The 10400-nt window shown below is 33.2% G+C and overlaps 1 pseudogene; it reads right to left on the bottom strand.

Moving 5' to 3' along the window:
• Nucleotides 1-9409: 9409 nt before the first annotated feature.
• On the bottom strand, nucleotides 9410-10073 carry LOC144252367 (ribulose-phosphate 3-epimerase-like; annotated as a pseudogene).
• Nucleotides 10074-10400: the final 327 nt, after the last annotated feature.

Here is a 10400-nt window from a genome sequence, read left to right as displayed (position 1 = left end):
TGATGTTTCTATTTCTTTTTCATTATTTCTTTACACATTTTACTATTAGTAAATATTTCTAAATCTTTGTTTAAAATAGTAGAGAAAAAGGCAAATTAATACAAAATTAGAATTCAAGTATTATGAAAGGATGGCTCAGGTTATTTTACTTTTACTATAAAATGCTTTGACTGAAATGAAATAAAACAAGAGGGCTGGGGATGTGGCTCAAGTGGTAGCGTGCTCGCCTTGCATGCGTGCGGCACAGGTTCGATCCTCAGCACCACATACCAACAAACATGTTGTGTCCGCCGAGAACTAAAAAATAAAATAAATATTAAAAAATTCTCTCCCCCCTTCTCTCTCTCTCTCTCTCTCTCTCTCTCTCTCTCTCTCTCTCTCTCTCCTCTCTCACTCTCTCTTAAAAAAAAGAAATAAAACAAGAGTAAAATCTTAGAATCAAACTTTTATTTCATGTTGGCTATGGAAAGGTACAGATTAACTAGAATGTTATAAACTATGTCATAATCTTGACCAGACTTCAGATTTGATTGTATATATAAATAATAAATCCCTACACATTTGGATAAATCAATATAAAATTATTACATATTTTACAATGGATTGTAAATAGTATGTTGATTTTTATGAAAGTTGAGAAAATCAGCTTAAAGAAAAATAAATTTGCCATAGTTTATACACATCCTAAAAGAAATGTTTGCAGATTTTGATTGCATGACAGGTTGCTTTCATGACAGAAACACTAAAATCATGTTAAATGTATTATTATTAATGCAGTACAACCTTCACATTCAGATATAATCATTATCTTAAAAATTACCTGGGGCTGGGGATGTGGCTCAAGCAGTAGTGTGCTCACATTGCATGCGTGCGGCCCGGGTTCGATCCCCAGCACCATATACCAACAAAGATGTTGTGTCCGCCGAGAACTAAAAAGTAAATATTAAAAATTCTCTCTCTCTCTCTCTCTCTCTCTCTCTCTCTCTCGCAAAAAAAAAAATCCCTTATACTCATGGAAAAATTGATCATTTGACTTTTTGTTTACACATGATCACCTGTAGAAAGTAGTTATGATTCTGTTCATTTATTGTTTCATTCAAAAACCCTGACTTCTGTGCTGACAAATATGACTTCTTCCAAGCATTTTTGAGAGATATAGAATAAACAGATGATTAAGGAACCTCTTTCTGAATGCATATTTTAATGTGAGATATGGGAGATACTAATATATGCTTAAGCTTTTCCATCAATGAACATAGTCTCTTGAGAAAGACAAGGCTATACTTTCAGCATGACTTCACAAATATTAACAGGGTAGAATAAAGGAAACATAGAAAGGTAGATCTAAATTAGACTAGAAAAAATAACAAGGAGTAGACATAGGAAGTAAGGGGACCCCAGACAGAAAAATATGTATGTGCTGTATGAAACTGCATAACATATTTAAGAAAAAGGAAGAATGTGTGTGTGTGGTTGGGGTCATGGACATCTGGGGGAAGTAGGTTAAAGTGATAACTAGGAGTTGTAAATAGTCAAATCATTTAAAAGGAAAAAACATCCATGATGTTCCAATTTTTTATGATAAAATCAATTTGGTTTTTAGATCAATAAACTAAATTTTTAGTACAGTTGTATATTCAATATGCATATATTTTTAAATTATTTAAAAGGTTGCTCTCTATGTACATGCACATATAAAGGCACATGTAATTCTGTATATTATTTAGTGTGGGTATATATATATATATATATATATATATATACACACACACACACACACACACACACATATTTGCAATGTGTACAACAAACATTGCAAGATTTTGAATATTTAAACAAAATAAATGACTTTCTATATTGCAAATGTGTACATATGGAAAATGGATATATCTGCTCATGCAACTGCTTTTAAAATTCCATAACGTCTGCCAAATCAAGCAACAGTCACTCAGGCAATATGAGCACACAGAAATAGTGAACAACATAAATGTTAGCATTTATAGAACAGCCTTTATGGGAATATACTTTTTCATGTAAACAATGGACTCAACCTATTAAAACAATCTCTTTATGTTCCTCACTATGGTTTTATCAGGCTAGCAGAAAAATTTGAAAGGAATCAAAAAGTAGACTATCAATATTAGTAACTGCTCAAGCAAGATGTATTTACAGGCAGTTCACTAATTTACATTCAATTTATATCAAAAACGAAGAGTGGATGTGCAATAAAATGAAAACATTTTTTAGAGAGAGAGAGAAAAAGAGAGAGAGAGAGAATTTTTTATTAATTTCTTTTTTTTAGCTTTCGGCGGACACAACATCTTTGTTTGTATGTGGTGCTGAGGATCGAACCTGGGCTGCATGCATGCCAGGCGAGTGCGCTACGGCTTGAGCCACATCCCCAGCCCCCCAAAGAAAACATTTTTAAGTGTCTTTCTACCAGTGCACAAACTTGTGTATCAGTAGGTTTGGGGGCTATATTCACTACCCCTAGAACATAAATATGCCATATCTCAAATTTCCCTCATTTTAGAAGTTTGGTTTTCCTATATAAAAATGAACATGTTTGGAATGCACAATAGCATCAACTTTTGCATTGAATGCTTCCCTAGCTATCTCAAAATGTATAAAAATTTTTGGAAATTAATCAAAATTTATCAAATATATTTACATGGTATCCAAAAGAGGAGCCTAAACAAGTAATGGAAATCTCATATGTATCTGTAAGTTATCTTAACTACTTCAAATTTATGGGCCCCCAAAAGAGTGCTAAATCAAATATGACTTCTCCCAAGCATTTTTGAGATATATAGAATAAACAGATGATTAAGGAACCTGTTTCTGAATGCATATTTTAATTTGCTCTCTGGCTATGGAGATTTTAGAGAGGTATATAACCTAAAGCTGTGTTTCTAAATCATGCTGCTGTAATATATTTTTTAAAAATACAGAAGTTAAAATTCTTCAGAAAGACAGTATGATATTTTTTAAGCTATGTTATATTCTTGAGATAACATCATCATAGCTAAGAAGGAATGCTTATAATGACCCATGTAATTACACAAACTGCAAGCACATACATGTCCCTTTTTGATCTGTTTAATCTGAGGATATCTGGAATATCAAATAGAATGATTCATAAGTAAATTATGTTGACCAGCATTTTATTTTTTTTAATTTTTATTTGTTTTTCTCTAGTTATACATGCCAGTAGAATGTATTTTGACATATCATACATACATGGAACACAATTTCCCATTCTGGTGGTTGTACATGATACGGAGTTGCACTGGTCGTGTATGTTGTTCGGCATTTTCAACATCCTGAGATTCAATAAGAGTACGTTTTACCAAAAGGATAAAAATAATAAGAAATTATCTAATTTGGTCTCAATTATATATAATTATTATGTGCTACATGGATCTCTGAAAATGTAAATAATAATACCTAATCTTAAGAATCTTATTTATTGTTTGAGAAAATGAACTGTATCTGTAAAAAATATATATAAACTAAAATACATACTTTTATTAAATTTCTTTTTGAAATTGTTTCTGAAACCATTAGCATAGGCATTCTAGACTGTTGCAGACAAATGTAAAACAAAATTTAAGGAAGTTCTATTGTCATGGTTGAGATGTGAAGTGTCCCCCAAAAGCTCATGAGCAAGACAATGCAAGAATTTTCAGAAGTGAAATGATTAGATTATGAGAAATTTAACTTAATCAGTCAATTGATCCATTGATGTAGATTAACTTGTTGGTAACTGTAGGCAGGTAAGGTGTGGCAGAAGGAGGTAGGTCACTGGAGGTGTCCCTGGTAAGAGAAGCTTTGAGTCTTGGTTGCCATGTCCCAAGATTCTTTCCTCTGCATGCCCTTCTGCCAGCAACTGTGCATTAACCCTCTGCAACTGTGAGCCAAAATAAACTTTTCCTCCTCTAAATTGTTCTTGTCTTGTCTTTTGCTCAGGGTGATGAAAACTATATTATCTTTGTAAAACAAACCCTAATTCAAAATAGTGAACTAATCTCAAACAGGTCCAGTCTCATTTCATTATCAAACATCTAAAAGTTCATGTGTGGGTTTATGATACTTAGACATCTCTTCCTTGAAACCCCATAAACTAATTGTTTAGGTGTCTCTCTAGAATTATTATATCAGTGATCATCCATTGAAGTTTATATCAGGGTTATAATTAGCTATTCAGTATCTAAAATGTTTATACCATCATCTTCACCATCTTTTAACCATGTGTTATCCATAATAGTATCTAACCATGAGGAATTTAAATAGAAATAAAACAATCAAATTTTAGAATTCAGTTTCTCTATCCCATAAGTGATATTTCAATAGCTCAATAATGACACGTGGCTGTTGACTATATATTGGTCATCACAGATGCAGAACTTTTCTATTAAAGTTTTATTGTACAGCACTGTATATGTGATATTTCATCTTATTGTTAGCAAGAGGGACTTACCTACTTATTTATTCTCATATGATTTTACCGATAATATTGTACAGCATATTTGTATTACAATATAATTGAATATTTTGCTTATAGGACAAAACATATGTATGTATTCAGTACAAGATTCACTGCAATTACCAGAAGAGAGAACTGAACCTTAATGCTTATAATGGTTTAATAGCTTTATGGGGGGAGTGGGGGTGGGTACAGGGGATTGAACCCAAAAGTGATTTACCACTGAGTTATATCCCCAGCACTTTTTATTTATTTATTTATTTTTATTTTGAGACAGGGTCTCACTCATTTGCTTGGGTCCTTGCTAAATTGCTGAGGCTGGCCTTGAACTGGTGGCCTTCCTAATTTAGCCTCCCAAGTGGCTGGGATTAGAGGCTTATGCTATAATTTCCAGCTGTCTATAATATTTTTTAAGATATCACCTATAATACTTTTTAAAATGTCACCTATAAAAAGTTTCTAAATATATTTCAAATGTTGGCAATGCCCTTAAAAATGCTTTTCTTTGCATCTATTATAGATATATTCAATTATTTGTGTTAATATGGGATTTAGATTCAGATATAAATGTATTTATAAATGTATTCAGATATAAATGTATACACTAACTGCTGGTGGTATGCTTGGGAGCAAGAGACCAAACTTCTTTGATATATAGTTCATCTTCTTAAACAGACCTGCTGTCATTATATAAAGTGAAATTTGTAAGGGGCTTGGCAGAAACTATTACCCAGGGCAAACCAAAGCTTTTCTCCAAAGTGACATGGAAAAAAATATATAATACATTGTGGGAAGCCATTCTCACACGTGATTGGGCACCTCCCTGACTGGGTGTGAGGCATTCAGGCTAAACTGTGTTAGAACTAATCTCCACCCTCTCTAGGTGTGAGAGCCCATCCATCTATGTGGGGGGTGTGACTGACCATTGACCCTGAGACCAATCACTGACCCTGACCTTGGAATGCTGTCCCCCTCGACCTTCATTGGATGGAATTTTTCCCTGAATTTCTTGTTCCCCAATAAAAGGCCATCCTCTGGCATTCTCTCTCTCTCTCTCTCTCTCTCTCTCCTGCTATTCCTGAGTAAGCCTCCCTGCCCCACCGGGTGGCTGGAGGCAGGAGCCAGAGGGAGGGCTGTCTCAGACGTGGTCAAAGAAAATGGTAAATTGAGTTTGTGTGTTTATTTTGATCTCACTAGTTAACTTCTATGCTACGAACCTCTAGTATGAAGCTAGCGTGCTGGTCGCGTGGTTGAATACATATAATAATTCATATTATAATATATAACTTAATATATTATAATATATAATATAATAATATATTATATATAATAAGTTGAATGATATTTAAATGAGCTCAATGTCTGTTGTTTTATTTGCTTCTGCTTCATAATTCAGGTTGGTGGTAGTTGTATGTCTCTTCCAAAGGCCACAGGTACTGTTGGGTGGCCTCTCTTAGACTACCTCTATTTTTAGCCTCTAGAAACCCCTCTCTAGCTTTATCTCCTTAGTCCCAGGGGTAGACAGTATTTTCCTACTGTTGCTAGCACCATCTGTACCATCCCATTATCCTGCATACACCTTAGTAAGTTTCCCCTTCATTACTCTCATCATTTACTCATTTCATTTCAGCATGCTGTGCATTTCCTGCTGATGCACTGATAGATACAAATACAGAGATCATGATATATCTGCTATAAATCAACAATATTTTTATCACTATGTATTACTTAATGGGGTCAAAATATGGCTTGAAATTAACAAAACAATTAATTTTTTGCTCTCTATCTAAAAACATATAGCTAGAATAGTTTTCATTGTACATTGATACTAAAATACTTGCTACATAGTAGCATTAATTCTTAATCTTTCCCATTCAAGGCAAAATAAATTGTTTTTAAAAATTACTGGGCTGGGGCTGAGGATATAACTCAATTGATAGAGTGCTTGCCTTGCATGCACAAGGCCCTGGGTTCTAATCCCCAGCACCATTCTCAAAAAAAAAAAAACACACACACAAAAAAAAAAAAAAAAACAACCAAACAAACAAAAAAACCCTAGAGTAAAAAATTACTGGGCTGGGGCTGTTACTCAGTGGTAGAGTTCTTCTCTAGCATATATATAAGGCCCTGGTTTCCATTCCCAGCACTTCAAAGCAAAAAAAGCAAAAATATTTCTTCAAAAAGAGAATTTCCTTTATATACTACAAGGATTATTTTGTTTTTTATACCATGAAAAATCAGTACATTTTTTGTATTGATGGGCTATGTCAACTAGAGAACAAGGAAAACCTCAAATTTATGCACAAAAAGTTTTAATTGAAGCAATATACAAAACATCTTAAAGTGTATAATAGCTCTAATATTCAACATTAGAGAATCAATAAATAATATATTACTATAGGTAATAATTATTTGAAAAATCCATATTATACAAGAATTTTGGCTTGGATGTTGACCCAGGGACACTGAAGAGATGCTGGTCCAATTGCTGCTGGTTTTAAATATAATATTCTTACAAGAGCATACCAACTCAATATTACTTCTACAGTATAAGTATGTGATAAAATATTATGGATCAATTTAAGTGAAAATCAAATTTCAAAATGCAAACTTAAAGAAAAAAGTACTAATTCTGTTAAAGAAAAATTATTTAAGGAAAAGATGTTTTTGCCATGAGTGGGTTTTTCTCGATTTTAAAATTGTACTTAAAATTTTTCCTTTAAATGGCACATATTTCTATGCTGAAAAGGAAGACCATGAGTAATAAACAAAAATCAACAACTTAGATTTTTTAACAGAATTGTATATATGAACTATATCATATAAATTATAATAAAATAAACATTTGGACAGAATATCTTTGAAAAATCTACCTATATAAATACTTTCATGTTAAATTTACTACATTTAAATCTCATCAACTGCTAGGAAATATGTGTAGAAAAACAACAACAGTAATCCTTGTATATAGTGGTCAGTGTATGGTGACTACAAAGCAGGAAGTAAAGAAACAGAGAGGGTATTTTGTAGCACTGTGATAATATGAGACCAGAATAGTGATGAGTACCACTTTTGAAATTCTTACATTGAAGGTCCTGTGTTAGATATTGTATGGGTTATCTGTTCATTTGTTTGTCTTTATATTTAAACAAAAGCACATCCTTAAATATATTAAAGAGGCAACTGTGTTGTTAATGCCTTATCAAAGCCAAGTAAATATAATGTTTGAATCAGATCTGAATTTAAGCCTGGATTACAGATAACTATAAATTTTTAGCAACTATAAAATCTTGTATAAATTACTTACTTTCTGAATCTATGAATCTATACTGATAAATGAGATTAAGGAAAATAACTTTGTGTGGCTTTTGGGATATTCTAATATGATGGTGTGTGTTAAATGCAGAGTGCCTGATATATTATAACTAATAAATGTTTAATCTCATTTCTAAAATGTGGATTTAAATGATAAATACGATGAAATGACATTTTCTTTTTCTTTATTTTTTCTGTTTTTGGTTATATTCACAAGCTAGTTCTTTTCTCTATTTAAATAAGACTTTTTTTTAATGGCTCAGTTTTTTTTTTAAACACAATGCCTTTATTTTTATGTGGTGCTGAGGATCAAACCCAAGTCCTGCCCATGCTAGGCGAGCGCTCTAATGCTGAGCCACAATCCCAGCCCCTAAATAAGGCTTTTAAAAATTAATTATTTATATTAATATTATATATATTTTGACTGATACATAAAAATTATACATGTTTGTGGAGTACCATATGATGTTTTGATACATGTATACCTTGTATAATGATCAAGTCAGAGTAATCATACATATCTCCTCATTTATCATTTCTTTATGGTAAAAACACTCAAAATATAGATTTTTGATATATATAGTACATAATTATTATCTATAGTCACTCTTCCATGCAAAAGAAAAACAGAAATTATTTCTTCTCTTTAACTGTAACTTAAGCGTTCATTGACCAACCTTTCCTCATCTATCCCTTCCTTCTATTCTATGGGGCCTCTGGTAACCACTATTCTTTTACAACTTTTTTGTACTGGAGATTGAATTGAGGGCATTTTACCAGTAAGCTACATCCCTAGTCCTTTTATTCTTTTTTTTTTTTTTTTCATTTTGAGACAGAGTCTCACTAAGTTTCTGAAGCTGACTTCAAACTTGCAATCCTTCCGCCTCAGCCTCCCAAGTCATTGGGATTATAGGCTTGAGCCATGGCACCTGGCTTTTCTCAACTTCTTAGAGATTACATTTTTGATTCTACATATCAGTGAGATCATATGATTCTTGTTTTTCTGTGCCTGATATATTTCATTTAGCATAATCATCTCCAATTCTGTCCATGTTGTCATAAATAACAAGATGGTATTCCTTTTTTTTTTTTGCCATCCTGCCCAAGCTTGTGTTTTTTAGCTCCATACTACTCATATTATCAAGCATATAAACAAATAACAAATGACATGAAACAGGAAAAATATAGGAAAAATATAAGGGATTCCTTTGCTTTTTGGAAAACAGCTAGGAAACAATAGAACATTATTTTTAAAAACGTGGGAAAAATTTTTTCATAGTAGCTAATATCCATCCACCTTAGGCATTATGATACATTTCTTTTTTGTAACCTTAATACGGCCCATATTTTCACTCTTTATAAAAATCAATTCTATTAGAAACAGTTTTTTAACCACACTAACCTTTAAATTGGATCACTAAAGAATGTTGTGTACATCAATTACTAAGCTCTTAGAGCATTCTGCACAATAGATTTTAATCACTGGAATGAATAATTGCTCAGAAAAGCAGCACTGCCTCAATCTGGTATGATTTGGTAGTCAATATTCCTGTTTTCTAGTAAAAAGAAGGTTTCATGAACACAAACTCTGGATTCCTTATGATTTCATCAATCAAGAGACCATTTCTGAGCAGCTTCTGAGCAAACATTTCTTAGTAAGTTGATCACAGATCTGGGGTCTTCACTCCTCATAATGGCACTGCCAGACACAATCATGTTAGCTCCTGCCTTTGCACATTTATGGACAGTGTCAGGACCTACTCCACCATCGACCTCTATATCCAAAGATGGAAACTGGGTCCTCAACCAATGAACCTTTGGCATCATATCTTCCATGAATTTCTGCCCTCCAATCCCAGGTTCCAATGTCATAACCAAGGCCATATCTATTTGATTAGCCCATGGTGCCAAATACCAACTGTAGTTCCTGGTTTGATGGCAAGGCAAACCTTCATCCCATTTTCCTGGATGTCTTTAATCAAAGCCCCTGGGTTCTCAGTGGCCTTGAGATGAAAGTTGTATTGATTGGCTTTACCCACTGTTCTGGCTTGGACATCATCATGTGCATGTCAAAGAAAGGGTCCTGGCCTAGCTGCTTTCGGAGGCTTTCTAACACAGGGTGACCAAAGGTGATGCTGGGAACAAAATGCCCATCCATTATATCCAGGTGCGGATAACCTGCCCCAGAGATTAGCATCCGGAGGCACTCAGCCCCTAAATTGGCCAGGTGGCTGTTGAGAATGGACAGGCCAACCTTGCAGCCCAACGCCATGGTCCTGGCTCCATAGTACTAGTTACCCCACTGGTATTCCTTTTTATAAACATTTATTTTTTAAAATTGCACAAATTAAGGCAATTGAAGATATTTCAGATAAATTTAGTTTTCCATCATTTTGGTACTCAAATATCATTTTACTTTGACTACACTTCTAAATTTTCCATGTTCATTCCCAACTATTTAAAGTTGAGCTTAGAAGATCAAATTCAAGCTTGAATTCAAGTCCAATCTTCCTAAACTTTTTAAAAAAAATAAACATCCTTCTATAAATTCATGTGACTTCATAGGCTATTTCTAAGTACCATATTTAATTTAGTTTAA

The sequence above is a fragment of the Urocitellus parryii genome, unplaced genomic scaffold, assembly GCF_045843805.1.
Source record: "Urocitellus parryii isolate mUroPar1 unplaced genomic scaffold, mUroPar1.hap1 Scaffold_4061, whole genome shotgun sequence".
Classification (NCBI taxonomy): domain Eukaryota; kingdom Metazoa; phylum Chordata; class Mammalia; order Rodentia; family Sciuridae; genus Urocitellus; species Urocitellus parryii.
The sequence above is the reverse complement of the archived record's forward strand: the minus strand, read 5'-3'. Positions and strand labels throughout refer to the sequence as shown.